Genomic DNA, 18142 nt, shown 5'->3' with positions numbered 1-18142 from the left:
ACTTTCATGATTTGTAAAGATTCTATATGATTTTATTGGAGTTTTCATATTGTAATGTGTATTCCTATGAAAATTGTTGTAAGTGAAGTCTAAAACAGTTGGATTGCTTTCTAAAAAAAATCTAAATAAGAGAATACCAAAAGAATCCTATCAGTGTTGCTCCTAATGATATTCGAAGAAATTAAAGATACGAACGGTGATAGGATGGTTCTAATTCGTGACCGAGAATATTTACTATAGTGGGATTACTATAGTGGGATTATAGCCCACCCTATAGAAACCAGTATACAACCTAGTTCTCCAGGACAGGTTTTTGATGTTATCACTTTGTTACCATAATGTGTATAGGAGTTTTTTTTTATATTTCAGCTTTTCTTTCTTACTCACAGAATCGGATATGAGCTCAACAGGCCAGGCAAAGACGGAGGTGCAATTTTATGCATATCGCTGTTCTTGGGGGCACCTGTGTGAACAAAGAAATCTGTCTACTCCAGCTCCAGCTCAGTGTTTTTTGACAGTAGCTACTAATAGATGGTTATTTTGAAAATGTCCACTCCCCCTTTACAAATAACATCCACTTAATTTTGTAATTTTGGTATATGGAATGTCCCTTATACCCTTTTCAAAAATGTTAATTTGTTTACATGCATTATTCTGTGTTGCCTGTTGGAAGGGCTGTAACATTATGTCCACTGACAGGTGAAGTGAATAATCTTGTTATCATGGCGCCTCTCAGTGGGTCAGATATATTAGGCAGCAAGTGATCATTCTGTTCTCAAAGTTGATGTGTTAGAAGCAAGAAAAATGAAAAAACTGCAGCCCCTGTGGGGTGTTCCCAGTCTGCAGTGGTCAGTACCTATCAAAAGTGGTCCAAGGAAGGAAGAGTGGTGACCCGGCGACACCATCATGGGTGGCCAAGGCTCACTGATGCACGTGGGGAGCGAAGGCTGGCCCGTGTGGTCCAATCAAACAGATGAGCTACTGAAGCTCAAATTGCTGAAAAAGTTAATGCTGGTACTGATAGAAAGGTGTCAGAACACGCAGTGCATCGCAGTTTGTTGCGTATGGGGATGCATAGACAAATACTAGTCAGGGTCCCCATGCTTACCCCTGTCCACTGCCGAAAGCGCCTACAATAGGCACGTGAGCATCACAACTGTTTACGGAGCACTGGAAGAAGGTGGCCTGGTCTGATGAATCACGTTTTCTTGTACATCATGTGGATGGCCGGGTGCGTGTGTGTTGCTTACCTGGAGAACAAATGGCACCAAGATGCACTATGGAAAGAAAGCAAGCCAGCAGAGGCAGTGTGATGCTTTGGGCAAAGTTCTGCAGGGAAACCTTGGGTCCTGCCATTCATGTGAAAATTGAAAATATTCTATACTAGGCTGGACAACTTTTACAACCTTTGATTTCATCAAACAATCAAACCTATATTTTATACACATTCACTAATATTGAAAATTGCAGTAAAATCAAATGTAATTACAAGGTCAAAATATTCTATCTCAGGCTGGACAACTTTTACAACCTTTGATTCTATCCAAAAAGAGTCTTCAAAATAACATAACCTTTGAAAAACACAGCTTTATCGCAAAAACTGTTTTCAGGAAGTATCATAGAAACATAATTCCAAGTTCAAAATATTCTCCAGTAGGCTCGACAAATTCTACAAAAAAATCACACCTAGATTTAATAAAAAAATTCTAGCATTTCGAATAGCTAATATATCACAATAACTTTTTCAAAAATGTGCATAACTTTATTCCAAAGTCAGAATATTCTGTTCTTGGCTGTACAACTTTTACAACCTTTGATTTGAACCACAAGTCACGTCTAGAGTCTTCAAAATCACGCAAACTTTAAGAAAACACAGTTTTCAATTTTAAGAAATATCATAGAACTGTTATTCCAAGTTCAAAATACTCAATATTATGTTGGAACACTTTCACAACCATTGAATAAAAAATCACACCTAGATTTTATACACATTTTCAAAATTTGAATAACGCTGTTATATCACAATAACTTTTACATTTACATAGCTTAATTCCAATGTCAAAATATTCTATACTAGGCTAAACAACATTTACAACCTTTGATTTGATCAAAAAGTCACACCTAGAGTCTTCAAAATTCAGCAACATTTGAAAAACTATTAAATCGCAACAATTGTTTTAAAATATTGACCTATAAACTTCATTCCAAGCTCAAAATATTCTATAACATCGAAATTTTTTATTTTATACATATGCTTTTTAAAAAATGTACATGTAAACTTTCAAAGTTCAAAATATGGCAAGACCAAGTTCAATATCCTTTGATTGATCAAAAAATCGCACCTATATTCTTTTACATCATGTAAACAAAAATGCAATTATATATTTCTTTTTTTGTAACTGTTCAGAATTACTGGTTTCTTCACAGATGCGCAAGTCACCCATGCCATGTGCATTAATGCACCCTCATACCATCACAGATGTTGGCTTTTGAATTATGCACTGATAACAAACCAGATAGTCTCTTTCCTTTTTATCCTTGATTCCTGAAAATAATTTCAAATATTGTTTTTTCAGACCACAGAACAGATTTCCACTTCGCCTCAGTTCATCTTAAATGAGCTCGGGCACAGAGAAGGATGTCGTCATTGCGTTTTAACTTGCATTTGTGGATGCAGCGACAGTGTTCACAGACAATGGTTGTCGAAAGTGTTTCTGAGGCCACACATTGATGTCCACTACAGGATCTGTTTTTAATTAAGTGCAGCATGAGGGGCCAAAAATCACAGCCATTCAATTTTGGTTTTCAGCTTTGTCCTTTGCTTACAGAGATTTAATATTATCTACCGTAGATGATGAGATGCCCAAAGTCTTTGCAATTTTACCTTGAGAAATGTTATTCGTAAATTGTTGCACTATTTGCCCACACAGTCTTTTACAGAGTTCTTTACCCATCCCAATCTGTAATGACTCATCCTCTCTGGGATGCTCTTTTCATACCCAACCATGTTACTGACATGTTGCCAAGTAACCTAATTAGTTGTGAGATGTTCCACCAGGTTCTATTATTGTAACTTTTCCAGTAATTCTTTGCCCGTCTGAGCTTTTTTGAAACATGTTGCTGGCATCAAATTCAAAAGTTAGAGGTACAATACACATTTTTTGTCTCAACATTTCATATGTTGTCTTTGTGTTATTTTCTATTGAATATATGGTTTAAATGATTTGCACATCAAACATTCTGTTTTTATTTCCATTTTACAGTGTCCCAACTTCTTTGGAAGTTGTAGAAAAGGTGACAAATAAAGTCAGTAATTTACACAGACAAAATACAAGATATTGGTTGATGCTTGACAATGTGGGTGGATTAACTTCCTGCCTTTTAGGCGCTGTCTGTAGCCTCTACCGGATAGGGCCCCAGTGTGATTGGACTTCCGTCTCAGCCCCAAGGTTGTACGCTGCTATGTTATTGTGCCGGGGGAGTAGGGTCAGTTCTATTTCTCCACTGTAAATCCTTGTAACCCTAAGGAATGCAATCTCTTGCCATCGCGCCTATTGTACAATTGGGGTGAACTCTGCTGGCAATACTCAGCCCTCATTTCAGGGTGGTTGCGGTTAGTGTCTCTTTGGTTGGCGTCCCTTTGGTTGATGCTTGACAATGTGGGTGGATTAACTTCCTGCCTTTTAGGCGCTGTCTGTAGCCTCTACCGGATAGGGCCCCAGTGTGATTGGACTTCCGTCTCAGCCCCAAGGTTGTACGCTGCTATGTTATTGTGCCGGGGGAGTAGGGTCAGTTCTATTTCTCCACTGTAAATCCTTGTAACCCTAAGGAATGCAATCTCTTGCCATCGCGCCTATTGTACAATTGGGGTGAACTCTGCTGGCAATACTCAGCCCTCATTTCAGGGTGGTTGCGGTTAGTGTCTCTTTGGTTGGCGTCCCTTTGGTTGATGCTTGACAATGTGGGTGGATTAACTTCCTGCCTTTTAGGCGCTGTCTGTAGCCTCTACCGGATAGGGCCCCAGTGTGATTGGACTTCCGTCTCAGCCCCAAGGTTGTACGCTGCTATGTTATTGTGCCGGGGGAGTAGGGTCAGTTCTATTTCTCCACTGTAAATCCTTGTAACCCTAAGGAATGCAATCTCTAAATTTGCCTTGTCTCCTGCTCCATTTAAACACCTCCCGAGTACCAGGCTCGTTGCTGCCCCTGTCCAAAGTCCTCCTGGTTGTGTTGCAGATCAAGATGATACCTGGCCAGGAGCTTCTGTTAACAATAGACTCCAAGAATTAAGTCAAGCTTCCATATTTATCCCACCCAGACAGACCGATTCCAAACTCTCCCATTGCATCTATAATTCCAAACCTCGCTAAAACAATGAATATAAAGAAACTGGCATTCACAAATTTACATATATCCAATTAGCATCATCCAAAGCTAGACACTTGGTCTTGCAGGATTCTTCATCCAGCAAACATTTACCTGTAACAAACAATACATGTACAAACATGTACATCATTGAAACCTACTGTAGAGTTTATCCCTTTATGAGACATATTAAAAGACAAAACATCAGTGAAGTTAATCCAACAAAAGTCATATTTCTACTTTGTTGATATGTCCATCTACACACCTGGTTCGTCAGAGTGGATGGGGATACCATGGCCCCCACCATGTATGTCCATTCCTTTCAGGAAGAAAATAGGCCCATTGGTGTGAGATTAGGATGTCCCACTGAGTTGGGACACCAGACAACACGACCCCTTCACAAACCTTCAAAACAATCCTCCTTTGGCCCCTTTCAGTCTAGAGAGATTGAGGGGGACCAAAGCTAGTGACGTTGCATTGGTGTTCCGGAGAGATGTTTACCACCACGTATATTCATATCTCGAAGCCAAAGTGGAGGTGCTGGTCAGGAGTTTTACTTCCACCTGTGCCTGAGTGAGGTGGTAGTTGGTGTCCTGTAGAAGCTGTTTCACCATCGCTATGGATTCCTTCAATGACCAGGTGTTTTCGTCATAGAATGTATCCTCCCACCAGGGTGCAATGTCAGTGTCCAGTGGTACTCTACCTGGAATATGCAACTGTGAAATCTTCTGTCACTTCCAAACAGAAAGTGTGGTTTGCTGGAAAGGTTAATCCCCCGTAGGAGAATTAGTTAATTTCAGTGATGACCAGTGTTGGGGGTAATGCATTAATAGGTAACGTGTTACAGTAGTCAGACTACTTTTTAAAGGTAACGAGTAACGTAACGCATTAGTTATTACATTTGAGTAATCACTTATAACCTATGTAGCTACACGTAGCATTACTTTTCTCTAGTAGCGAGTAACAACAAAGGATGCAAAGATGGCAGCACCAGCTCTCCCAGATAAAGGACCTGATACACATAACAAAGCCACTCACCCAACTCTCATTAATTCAAAGTGATATGTAGTATCGACTAGCGATTTGTGCAGTGGAATGCTGAGGTTAGATGAGTGTCGCGATTCTGGCTCGGGAAGCAGTTCACTATTTCGACTACATCGTTATTACACTCCCATATAACCAATCACTGCAGTAGCTGTTATGTTTTTGCTGGGATCAACTTGCCTGTTGGGAACTTGCCTGTTGGACAACCAAAGTTGATCCCAAATCCTCCATTATTTCCAGGCAAATGATTGTTTAATCTGAATGAACACGTAGCTGCCACTTCAGAGCTACTGTATCTTACAAAAGTGAGTACACCCCTCACATCTTTGTAAATATTTGATTATTGGACATTTTCACTGTACTAACTTTTGTTGCCAGCAGTTTAGACATTAATTGCTGTGTGTTGTGTTATTTTGAGGGGACAGGGTGTACTCACTTTTGTGAGATACTGTATATTAGCAACAAATAATTAAGAAGGGCACTTAAATAAAAGTAATAGGGCAGCGGAACTTGTTTGGGATTGTTTAAGTGTATTGTTGAAACTCAACGATTCCCACTATGTTAAAACGATAACAATCAAGTCTTCAAACCCCAGATACCAGTTGGTTATGTTGATATATTCCAGTTGCACGGGAGCAAGTCAACAGCACGTCAGAAGATAAACTACTGCAGTATGGGTTGGTCCAAGTCTTATTGTTACAGGGGGCTTTATTTACTCTTGACCAAAAGGTTGATTTCTTTGTCACAAAAGGTGTGAAAACTCTGGGGAACTGGCGCCAAATTCTAATGCCATCTCCTTTGTTTTCTCCAAAATGAAAACCGGCACTCTCCCACATTTACATTTATTCAATTAGTTCTCATCCAAGTCTAAACTCTTGGTCTACTTCTCAACTATCTCATGAAATACAGGAGAACATTTACTGGTAACAGAATATCAATTACAGTATACTCCAAAATTACACCCATGATCATTTTGATTCAACGTAGGCTAGGTTAGCCACACATACAATTCTTACTGTTGATTATGATAATTAATTACCAGGATAGGAAATAACTTTGATCAGGATACAGAAATTGGGCAATACATGATGACAAACAATCAAGGTATAAAATGTTGATATGACATACCCCTTGATTAGGCTTTTGTAATGTATGAGACACCCCAAAATCATGTTCTCAACAATTCTCCATTTATAGACAAAAACCTAAGTAAAAGAGAAACATGAGTATAATTTTAAATGCATACATTTTACCACTGCTTATGGCTTTTTCTATCAGTGCCTTGATGACTAATGGTAGACTATTACTTTCATAAGCTACGTCAACAAGAAATTATTACTGGTTATACATAAAAAAAATCCTATTATAACCTAAAGGGAAAAAATTGTTTATCACACACCAATTCTGGATATCCGCATAGCATCCATGTGTGTGTTGGTGGATGATTCACCACACTAGGCCAGGGCCCCTTCCAGGTTTGATGTATACCATCGTGACAACTCCAGGCTTTAAAACTATGTGTGGACTTGTGATGCATATCAGTGTAAGTGAGAATCAGTGTGAACCAAGGGAGAAAAATCTTGAAGGGTACAGATGTTAGATTGTTCTCACATTACAATACTAAACTGATCAAGGGTACCTGCACATTTGCTTATGGCAATTCGGCAACAACAACTCAGTAGGAATATTAGCAGACATAGAATTGTTACTGAGCACACCCATTCAAATACTAACCACCACGTTCAATACTGTCCCCATAGTTTGGTTAGCCAGGTGAATGGACCTGGAACTTCTTCAAGGTGTGCCTTGATGAGAGATGTCCTTCATTTCATTAACTAATTCAACAACAGTGGAGTTATAGTTGGTATAACGGTAAGAGCACTCTTGACCTATCAGTGCACAAGTACCTTCTTGGGATGCCAACAAATAGCCTAAAGCAGCCCTATTCTGTAGTGCAAGCAAACATACAGCTCCTAGCTCTCTAGACATCAGATTGCTAGACATGGCAGTGACATTGGCAAGGTGTTCTATTTCCATAGCTAGGTCTCACATCTGATCTAAAGATTGCATCACCCCATACATTGGCAATAACACACCCATAGTTCTGGTTCCCCACGTCTGTTTATGGGTCAACCAAGAGACGTCACCTTTTCGTTGTCTCCCTTGTTTACCAATGCTGGAAAATTAATTTGGGATTTGCTTAGCTGAAATGACATAGGCTAGTCCGCAAGTACCAGTTCCAGTTTCTGGGAAGGCAGTCATACACCTGGGTACCACATGCCCAATATGTTCCATCCAAAGATGCTATGTAGCAGACACCTGTGACATAGCATCCAAAGATGCTATGTCACAGGTGTCTGCTACAGATAGAAGACCAAGGAGCTACGCTTTTACTTATACAGTCTGATCAAGAATTTGACATGGATAGTGATTCGGGGTTGGAAACTGGATGTATCACATTCAGATACTGGGATGTACATCAGAGGTACCCCATTCTGGAACTATGTGGGGGTACCAATAGCCTTGGCGTGTGCTAGGGCTAACTGACTATACACATTTCCAGTCCCACCTTTAGTGGGTGGTTCCGGTATCATGGGGTGGATTGGGAGCAATGGGTGATGGGCAGTCATAGAGCCGTCATGTGGCGCTTAAGTGTTGTGAAAAAAATTTCCCCTTTTTCCCGCCAACATTTTCAAACAACTCAGGAGTTTGTGAATTCAATAGTAGACTTTATTAAGGTAATAAAGTCGTGCTGGATCTGCAGAGCAACCCAACCCATGTTAGTCTGCAGAACAACCAACTTCCAAACCTCGGAAACACACTTTTGTACAGTATATTATATATATATATATATATATGTACAATGATATTAGCTCCTCCCATAATGCTAATTTCTGGATGGATCCTTCTCTAATCTTCCACCATCCCTCTGGGATCCACCCCCCAAACCACTGTTGGAAATATTGGTAGCGTGATGGTTAAGAGGTGATTTCTCTCATTCTCCCAAGATTTTGCAAGAGAGTCAAGGCACAAGCCAAAGATCCTTCTGTCCTCAATATGATATAACAATAACCACTCATTGCACTGACCATGGGAACATAGTCGAGCCAGAGCACAGTTCATCACTCTCTCTTAACAAATTAAACTGTTTGAAAAAAAATATGCGCCCTGGTTTAAATGTTTTATCAATTAACAATTAATATACAAGTGATCACATGAGAGGTTCCATTACTCTTCATTCGGTTAATGTGAAATAACAAAATTTTATGAAATATTCCTACATAGACGCTGTATGTCTACTCTGTTTTACATGTAATGTGTTTTTACAAATGAATTTGAGATGGCTGTTCGTTCTAAACCTTTTCTTCAGGGGTGACATATTTCTGAGCTATGAATGTGGGAGTTGAAAGTTCACTCTTTAGTGAGGAGAAGATGGATGCAAGTTCTCCACTTTCTTCATTTGGCTGCCTTCTTTCCATGGCTGGACTCCTGCATTTGGACACCTTGATTGGGGACAGAACTTTGCTACGGACGCTCTCCCTTCCTGTGGCAGTAAGGACAATGTACATACATACAGAGTAGAACTGGTGAGGGAATTCTAGTTCCTCGTCTATGTGTAATGTGTATGAGAGAGATCCTTCTCTAATTGTGGGTGTAGAGAATTCATATGCTTGTAAGGTGTGCTGACAGTATCCTATTCCAGAGGTGAATACAGTTGGGTTCCATCCCTCGTTATTGGTTAGATTTAGCCAGAGGTGGGGGACTCGAGTCACATGACTTGACTCGAGTCTGACTCCAGTCACAATTTTCAGGACTTTTGACTTGCTTGATTAAAGTATGAAAATTACTTGACTTGACTTTGACTTAAGAACAAGTTACTTGAGACTTGACTTGAAGTGGAAGACTCGACAATGACTTGAACTTATAATAAACAAACAGCAATAAAATTATTTTGTATGTTGTGACATCAGCAGCACTAATCAGCGTATGTGCCTTTAACGCTGCACAATTCAAACCGCGCCAAACATGGCAGACAGTAACGTTAGTCGAGCTCCACAAATAGTGTCGTTTGGATACAAGGACTTTGAACTGGACCGTGTGAATAAAAAAAGATTTGCCAGATGCAAAATATGCAACAACGTCAAATGTCATTCGTCATTTTAAGAACCACAAGGAAAGGTAAGAAAGTAATCTCAGTTTCACTAAGATCTATAACGATTAAGTAATTAATTTTGTTTGTCATAATTTGGCCTTGGTTGCATATTTTTTATATTTTTTTCTTGTAAGAAATGTGACCATTATCATTACAGAATACATCTGGTAAATAAATGTAAGGGAATTTGACTATAACAGTGGCATAGCCTGAATTTTAATGTTGATGGGCATCTTAAAATGAGCGGGCATGTATATTATTACACGTAGGCCATAATGTCTGTATTAAATGTGCGCATTTTCAAGTGTTTGTGGACTGCGTGTGGAAACTAAAAAGCATTGTGCTTACACCATAACAGTTAACTTTACTGCATGAAAGGCTAACATGGAAGCGCCGATGTGATTACTAGCACCTAAACATTTCGAAGAGTTTTTTTTTTTTTTTTTACTCATACAGACAAGAATAATTACAGCGTAATTACATATTAGGCAGTTTTTCAGTCACAATAATTAGTTTATAAGGTTGTCATATTAGACCTTATTACATGTATTGGCTGAATTCCAGTGCAGAATGCGTGTTATTTCTTGATAACAGACCGTTGCCATTAAAAACAGCGCGTTGCTATGGACGCAGCAGGATTCTAACCAGAGACGGAACGGACAATTTTCTTTAGAGCAAGCAATACAATCGTTTTTAAATCAATAAATTCCTTTTGAAATCAATATTTTGTGTCAAATTATTGATTTATTTGGTAGGTAGCCATGTAATAAGCGGGATAAGGTATAGCGAGGCGGTTGTTATAGCGAATACAACCCCTTCAGGCTGATTCAAGATCCCCCCAAAAAATCGTACCGCGGAGCAGAAAAATATTTGATTTTGAAATCGAGCTTCGCACCAAGCGCACGTCAGAGACAGGGGACAGTGTGTGTGTGTGTGTGTTCATCTCTTTAGTACTGTGACTTGACTTGAAACTTATAAGGACTCGACTTGACTTGCTTAGGGTGAACCCTTGACTTGACTTGAGTTGCTTGATTTATCTGAACTGTGACTTGAGACTTGATGGTTAAGACTTGAGACTTGCTTGGACTTGACCATGTGTGACTTGTCCCCATCTCTGGATTTAGCCCTCCCACCATACAATATGATCCTGTTGCATATTCTTGGATGGCCAGAAGCATGTACTCTGTAGCCGTGCTTTGAATATTGCTACAAAACTGAGATCTCTTGACATTCTATGCCTTTGACTTCAGGCCTTACCTGTCTCCTTCTTTAGTAACTCTGGTGTGGGTGTGTGTGTGTGTGTGCGCAAGTGGGGTTTGTGAGTGCAGTTACTCATATTGATATATGAGTAACAGCAGTTCTCCCTTTTATTGCTCTTGTTGTTCGCCAGATTGTTAGGTACTCCATTGGAGGGGTCCGTTGATTCTAGACTCAGCAGAGTTCCCACCACTGGTATCACCGAGACTGGGGAACCGTAGATCTACTCCTTCTTCGAGTTGGCCTGTTCCTCTGTCTCCTGTGGGTTGTCCTCCTCGACTGGAGGTTCTCGATCCATTCAACAGTGGCTGGCATGGATCCAGGTGTCCTTTCCGGATACTTGTAGAGCTGTGGGTTGTCAGAAGGACCTGGTGTGGTCCACTCCATCTTGGTTCCTTCCATTTTCTCCTGAAGATCTTGATGTAGACCCAGTCACCTGGTTGGTACTTGTGGGCACGGCTGTGTTGGGGAGGGTAATCTTTGTGCATCTTTCACCCTTTTCAATGATCCCATTGTCTATGGAGATGACAGCATATCCTGACTGTAGTCCAGTACCATCATCCATTCGCCGGGATGAGCCAACTATGAAGAACTCTGGTTCTGCATCAGAGAGGAGGTCTGTTCAGGGCTTGGAATATTGTGCAGTTTTCAGAGGGACAGGAATGATGTTCCTCTCCATCGGTAGCTGTTGACATACAGGCAGCAGGATTCACAGTGTTGCATCGTTTGATGGTGATGTTTGGGGCAGTCAACAGAATCTCATATCCGGACAGTCGTTGGGCAGTCAGGTGTTGAGTCCTTGGTTCCAACAGTGCAGCGATGCTGTGTGTTATATGAAGGGTAATTTGACTGCCTTGGGTGAAGCCTGCTGATGTCTTCAGTGCGAAGGCAGCGGCAGCTAGGCCTTGGTCACAGGTTGGCATCCTTCTTTCCACTGGTTCCAGGCGGTGACTGTACCAGGCCACAGGCCTGTTAGCCCCGTTGTGCTTCTGAATGAGGACTGCATTTGCAAACCCTGCCTTTTCTGCTGCATAAAGGTCAGATGGTTTTGTGTAATCAGGTAGGCCCAAGGCAGGTGCTTGTTGGAGGGCATGCCTCAGTTCAGTGAACATGCTCTAGGCTTCCGTGCTCCAGATCAGCCTCTTGGTTTTGTCCGCATCCAGCTCACGCAGAGTTTGGGAGAGCCTAGCATACTCGGGTATCCACATCCGGCAGTATCCTGTCATGCCTAGAAAGGTGGCCAATTATTTTGGAGATCTTGGTTGCGGGCAGTTGGAGATGGCGGAAATGCGGCTTGAGGAGAGACTTTTTTCAGCAGCTTTCAATACATAACCCAGACAAATGACACTTTGGCGAACCATCTGTGTTCAATACTCTTTCTCTTAGCCCAAGGCAGTCTCTCATAGGTCTGGGCTTGGTGTGGCCTTGGAATGATCAGGGCTACAGGTGTGAGGTACCCCTTCATTGGACAAGGTCATTGTTGCAGGACTCAGAACTTCTACTATGTGGGAAACAAAGGTGGAATCTCGCACAACAAGTCTTAACCAGTGAGTTTTGTATTAACTAACCTAAATTAAATCCCAATATTGTGTAGTGCCTTTTCCTAATCTAGCATCTTTATTTCTTTCTCCCTCTTTTTTATATATATATATATATATATATATATTTTTTTTTTATCACCCAAATAGATTCCTCAAAAATACAGTGGGTATAGAAAAGAATCACCCCCCTTTAAAATAATCACATTTTGTTGCTTTGCAGCCTGAAATGGAGACAGACACAGTTTGTTTCACCAACATGTCAGAAAAAATTAATAAATAAACAATCACTGAGTTGGAAAAAGGATCACCTCCTTGTGTCAGTATTTTGTTGAACCATCTTTTGCTTTAATTACAGCCTTTAGTCTGTTGGGATATGTCTCTACTAACTCAAGTTCAGTTAAATTTGATGGTGACCATTTGTGGACTGCTGTCTTCAAGTCATTCCACAGATTTTCAATGGGGTTAAAGTCTGGGCTCTGACTAGGCCATGCAAGGACATTCACCTTTTTCTCCTTGAACCACTGTGTGCTTTGGGTCATTGTCATGTTGGAAGGTAAATCTTCTTCCCATTGACAACTTTCTGGCAGAGAACAGCAGATTTTCCTCAAGAATTGGAAAGTATTTTGCCCCATCAGTTTTTCCTTCTATCCTGACAAGTGCTCCAGTCCCTGCTGCAGAGAAACAACCCCATAACATGATATTACCACCTCCATGCTTTACTGTAGGAATGCTGTTTTTTGGATGGTGAGCTGTATTGGATTTTCACCAGACATATCGTTCGGCAACCCTCCCATACAAGCCACTTTTGTGGAGAATTTGTGATATTGTTGTCACATGCACACAATGACCACTCTTTGTCATGAATTCCTGCAACTGCTTCAGAGTTGCTGTAGGCCTCTTGGTAGCCTCTGTGGCTAGTTTCCTCCTGGCTCTTTCATCCAGTTTGGAGCGATGTCCTGACCCAGGGAGGGTCTGTGTTGTACCAAATACCTTCCACTTCTTAATTATAGACTTCACCGTGCTTCTAGGCACTGATAAAGCCTTTGAATTTTTTTTTTATCCATCTCCTGACTTGTGCCTGTCCACAACTTTATCGCAGAGATCTTTTGACAATGCCTTGCCACCCATAGTTGATTGTTTTCTTCAGTTGCACTACCAAGGACTGAAATGCTTCAGGAAAAGCTTGTTTCATGCTGAGCTAATTAAAATGACCACAGCTGATCATGGATGGGGGGCAGGATGGGGGGCAGACCCCCTGGGTTGGCCTTTACCAACTTTTCCCATCAAATCAAAGTCACTTAGCACTAAGGGTTACATTTGACTGTTCTGACTGTTCTCACCTGTGGTAATTTCTCCAACATGAGTATGTTCAGTTTTGTGTTAATCAAACGTTAAGAGCAAGCTAAATGTATTTTCCTTTCAATAGCTTTTATGTCAGAATGTATGGTTTTGACACCTACTTGTAGTGAGGGTAGAGACCTACAGTCATCCCCCATTGTTAATAACTAGAATAATCTTGCTGTCGATGTGTGCACAATGCATGAACGTAGCAACTTTAATGCATGTCTATGTTACGCCACTATTTGGTGTAACATAGACATGCATTAAAGTTGGACAAATTCCCTGACAAATACTTGAACTTAAAGTTCAAAGCGAATTAAATAGGTACTTAAAGAATTACATAAATAATTGGGTTTTCCTGTTTGCTGTAATGGTCCCAGCCTGAGGGGACTGTTCCACTTCTTGTTTTCTGTTTGTCCTTGTCTTGTCCTTGTATGGTCTTTCCTGTTCTTGTTTCGGTTAATCAGTATATTCATTTCACCTGTGTTTAGCCCCCACCTGTTTCTGTTCTCCTCCATTTTCTCCCTGTCGGTCATTGTGCTTGTCTGCTTGTCATGTTTTATGAACTCCTGAGTGTTTCGTAGTGCCCGGCACTCCGTTTTGCTTTTGTTTATTAAAGAGGAAACACCTCAACCTTCTTTGCCTGCCTCCGTCTCCCTTTATCAAACGTGACAGAATGACCAACCAGACCCAAAGGAGGCAGCAGAAGTGGAGAGTAGGGGAACTCCTTGGATGGCCTGATTCAGACTCCGAGGAGGAGGACCCCTACCAACACCCCTTAGAACGCTGGTCGCCCCAGTGGCCACTCCAGAGCCCTGGCCCGCGTCAACCATGGCAACGCCAGCAACGAGCCGCCCTGGGCTAGTCCCGGTCTGCTCCGGCCCTGTTTTTCAGCCTCCACGAGCGGGCTGGTCAGGCTGTAGGCTGGCCATCAGGCACACCCCGCTTCCTGCTCCGCGGCCTTCCGCCGCCCTGCTTCCTGCTCCGCGGCCTTCCGCTGCCCCTGTTCATGCTCTGCGGCCTTCCGCCACCCCTGTTCGTGCTCCGCGGCCTTCCGCCGCCACTGTTCCTGCTCCGTGGCCTTCCGCTGCCCCTGCTCCTGTCCCACGGCATGAACCGAAACATACTCCTAAATGTGTCTGTTAGGAATGGACAGGAAAACTCCCATAGAGAAATACCTCTTGGGGGCGCTATAAACATCACAGATGTTTCTCACAATTTTGCCGTTAAAGAAAACACACTTAAACGACATCGCCTCCAAAACCACTGAACAGATTTGGTCGACAATTGGTGTAAAGGACCACTGGACCATTGTCTTTAAAAGTTATATAAGAAAAGTTAATATCTCAAACAATATGGCCTCCATTTTGACTTCTGTGAAAAACTCGTTAACAACATCTCCTCCGATGAACGGATTTGCTGAACGGATTTGCATGCCGTTTGGTTGGAAGGACCTTTGAACCATTATCTTTAAATGTTATACACTCCCCTAAAGGATTATTAGGAACACCTGTTCAATTTCTCATTAATTCAATTATCTATTTAACCAATCACATGGCAGTTGCTTCAATGCATTTAGGGGTGTGGTCCTGGTCAAGACAATCTCCTGAACTCCAAACTGAATGTCAGAATGGGAAAGAAAGGTGATTTAAGCAATTTTGAGCGTGGCATGGTTGTTGGTGCCAGACAGGCCGGTCTGAATATTTCACAATCTGCTCAGTTACTGGGATTTTCACGCACAGCCATTTCTAGGGTTTACAAAGAATGGTGTGAAAAGGGAAAAACATCCAGTATGCGGCAGTCCTGTGGGGGAAAATGCCTTGTTGATGCTAGAGGTCAGAGGAGAATGGGCTGACTGATTCAAGCTGATAGAAGAGCACCTTTGACTGAAATAACCACTCGTTACAACCGAGGTATGCAGCAAAGCATTTGTGAAGCCACAACACGCACAACCTTGAGGCGGATGGGCTACAACAGCAGAAGACCCCACCGGTTACCACTCATCTCCACTACAAATATGAAAAAGAGGCTACAATTTGCACAAGCTCACCAAAATTGGACAGTTGAAGACTGGAAGAATGTTGCCTGGTCTGATGAGTCTCAATTTCTGTTGAGACATTCAGATGGTAGAGTCAGAATTTGGCGTAAACAGAATGAGAACATGGATCCATCATGCCTTGTTACCACTGTGCAGGCTGGTGGTGGTGTAATGGTGTGGGGGATGTTTTCTTGGCACACTTTAGGCACCTTGTTGAATCAATGCCATGTAGAATTAAGGCAGTTCTGAAGGCGAAAGGGGGTCAAACACAGTATTAGGATGGTGTTCCTAATAATCCTTTAGGTGAGTGTATATTATATTCATTCATTACACACATACTGATATATTTCAAATGTTGCATTGCATTGCATCATCTTCCGCTTATCCGGGGCCGGGTCGCGGGGGCAGCAGTCTAAGCAGGGATGCCCAGACTTCCCTCTCCCCAGACACTTCCTCCAGCTCTTCCGGGGGGACACCGAGGCGTTCCCAGGCCAGCCGGGAGACATAGTCCCTCCAGCGTGTCCTAGGTCTTCCCCGGGGTCTCTTCCCGGTGGGACGGGACCGGAACACCTTCCCAGGAAGGCGTTCCGGAGGCACCCGAAACAGATGCCCAAGCCACCTCAGCTGACCCCTCTCGATGTGGAGCAGCAGCGGCTCTACTCTGAGCTCCTCCCGGGTGACCGAGCTTCTCACCCTATCTCTAAGGGATCGCCCAGCCACCCTGCGGAGAAAGCTCATTTCGGCCGCCTGTATCCGGGATGTTGTCCTTTCGGTCATGACCCAAAGCTCATGACCATAGGTGAGAGTAGGAACGTAGATTGACCGGTAAATCGAGAGCTTCGCCTTGCGGCTCAGCTCTTTCTTCACCACGACAGACCGATACATCGACCGCATTACTGCAGAAGCTGCACCGATCCGTCTGTCAATCTCCCGTTCCATCCTTCCCTCACTCGTGAACAGGACCCCTAGATACTTAAACTCCTCCACTTGAGGCAGGCACTCTCCACCAACCTGAAGTGGGCAAGCCACCCTTTTCCGACTGAGGACCAAATGTTTATTTCTTTAATTGTGATGATTATAACTGATAACTAATGAAAATCCCAAATTCAGTATCTCGGAAAAATTTGAATATTACTTAAGACCAATACAAAAAATTTATTTTTAGAAATGTTGGCCAACTGAAAGGTATGAACATGAAAAGTTTGAGCATGTACAGCACTCAATACTTAGTTGGGGCTCCTTTTGCCTGAATTACTGCAGCAATGCGGCGTGGCATGGAGGCACTGCTCAGGTGTTATGAGAGCTCAGGTGTTATGAGAGCCCAGGTTGCTCTGATAGTGGCCTACAGCTCTTCTGCATTGTTGGGTCTGGCGTATCGCATCTTCCTCTTCACAATACCCCATAGATTTTCTATAGGGTTAAGGTCAGGTGAGTTTGCTGACCAATTAAGAACAGGGATACCATGGTCCTTAAACCAGGTACTGGTAGCTTTGGCACTGTGTGCAGGTGCCAAGTCCTGTTGGCAAATGAAATCTACATCTCCATAAAGCTGGTCAGCAGCAGGAAGCATGAAGTGCTCTAAAACTTCCTGGTTAGACGGCTGCGTTGACCTTGGACCTCAGAAAACACAGTGGACCAACACCATCAGATGACATGGCACCCCAAACCATCACTGACTGTGGAAACTTTACACTGGACTTCAAGCAACGTGGATTCTGTGCCTCTCCTCTCTTCCTCCAGACTCTGGGACCTTGATTTCCAAAGGAAATGCAAAATGTACTTTCATCAGAAAACATAACTCAGCAGCAGTCCAGTCTTTTTTGTCTTTAGCCCAGGCAAGACGCTTCTGACGCTGTGTCTTGTTCAAGAGTGGCTTGACACAAGGAATGCGACAGCTGAAACCCATGTCTTGCATACGTCTGTATGTGGTGGTTCTTGAAGCACTGACTCCAGCTGCAGTCCACTCTTTGTGAATCTCCCCCACATTTTTGAATGGGTTTTGTTTCACAATCCTCTCCAGGGTGCAATTACCCCTAATGCTTGTACACTTTTTTCTACCACATATTTTCCTTCCCTTCGCCTCTCTATTAATGTGCTTGGACACAGAGATCTGTGAACAGCCAGCCTCTTTAGCTATGACCTTTTGTGTCTTGCCCTCCTTGTGCAAGGTGTCAATGGTCGTCTTTTGGACAGCCGTCAAGTCAGCAGTCTTCCCCATGATTGTGTTGCCTACAGAACTAGACTGAGAGACCATTTAAAGGCCTTTGCAGGTGTTTTGGGTTAATTAGCTGATTAGAGTGTGGCACCAGGTGTCTTCAATATTGAACCCTTTCACAATATTCAAATTTTCTGTGATACTGAATTTGGGTTTTTCATTAGTTGTCAGTTATAATCAGAGCATGTG

Source organism: Esox lucius, chromosome 13 (genome assembly GCF_011004845.1).
Source record: "Esox lucius isolate fEsoLuc1 chromosome 13, fEsoLuc1.pri, whole genome shotgun sequence".
NCBI lineage: Eukaryota > Metazoa > Chordata > Actinopteri > Esociformes > Esocidae > Esox > Esox lucius.
Note: the sequence above shows the minus strand (reverse complement) of the source record.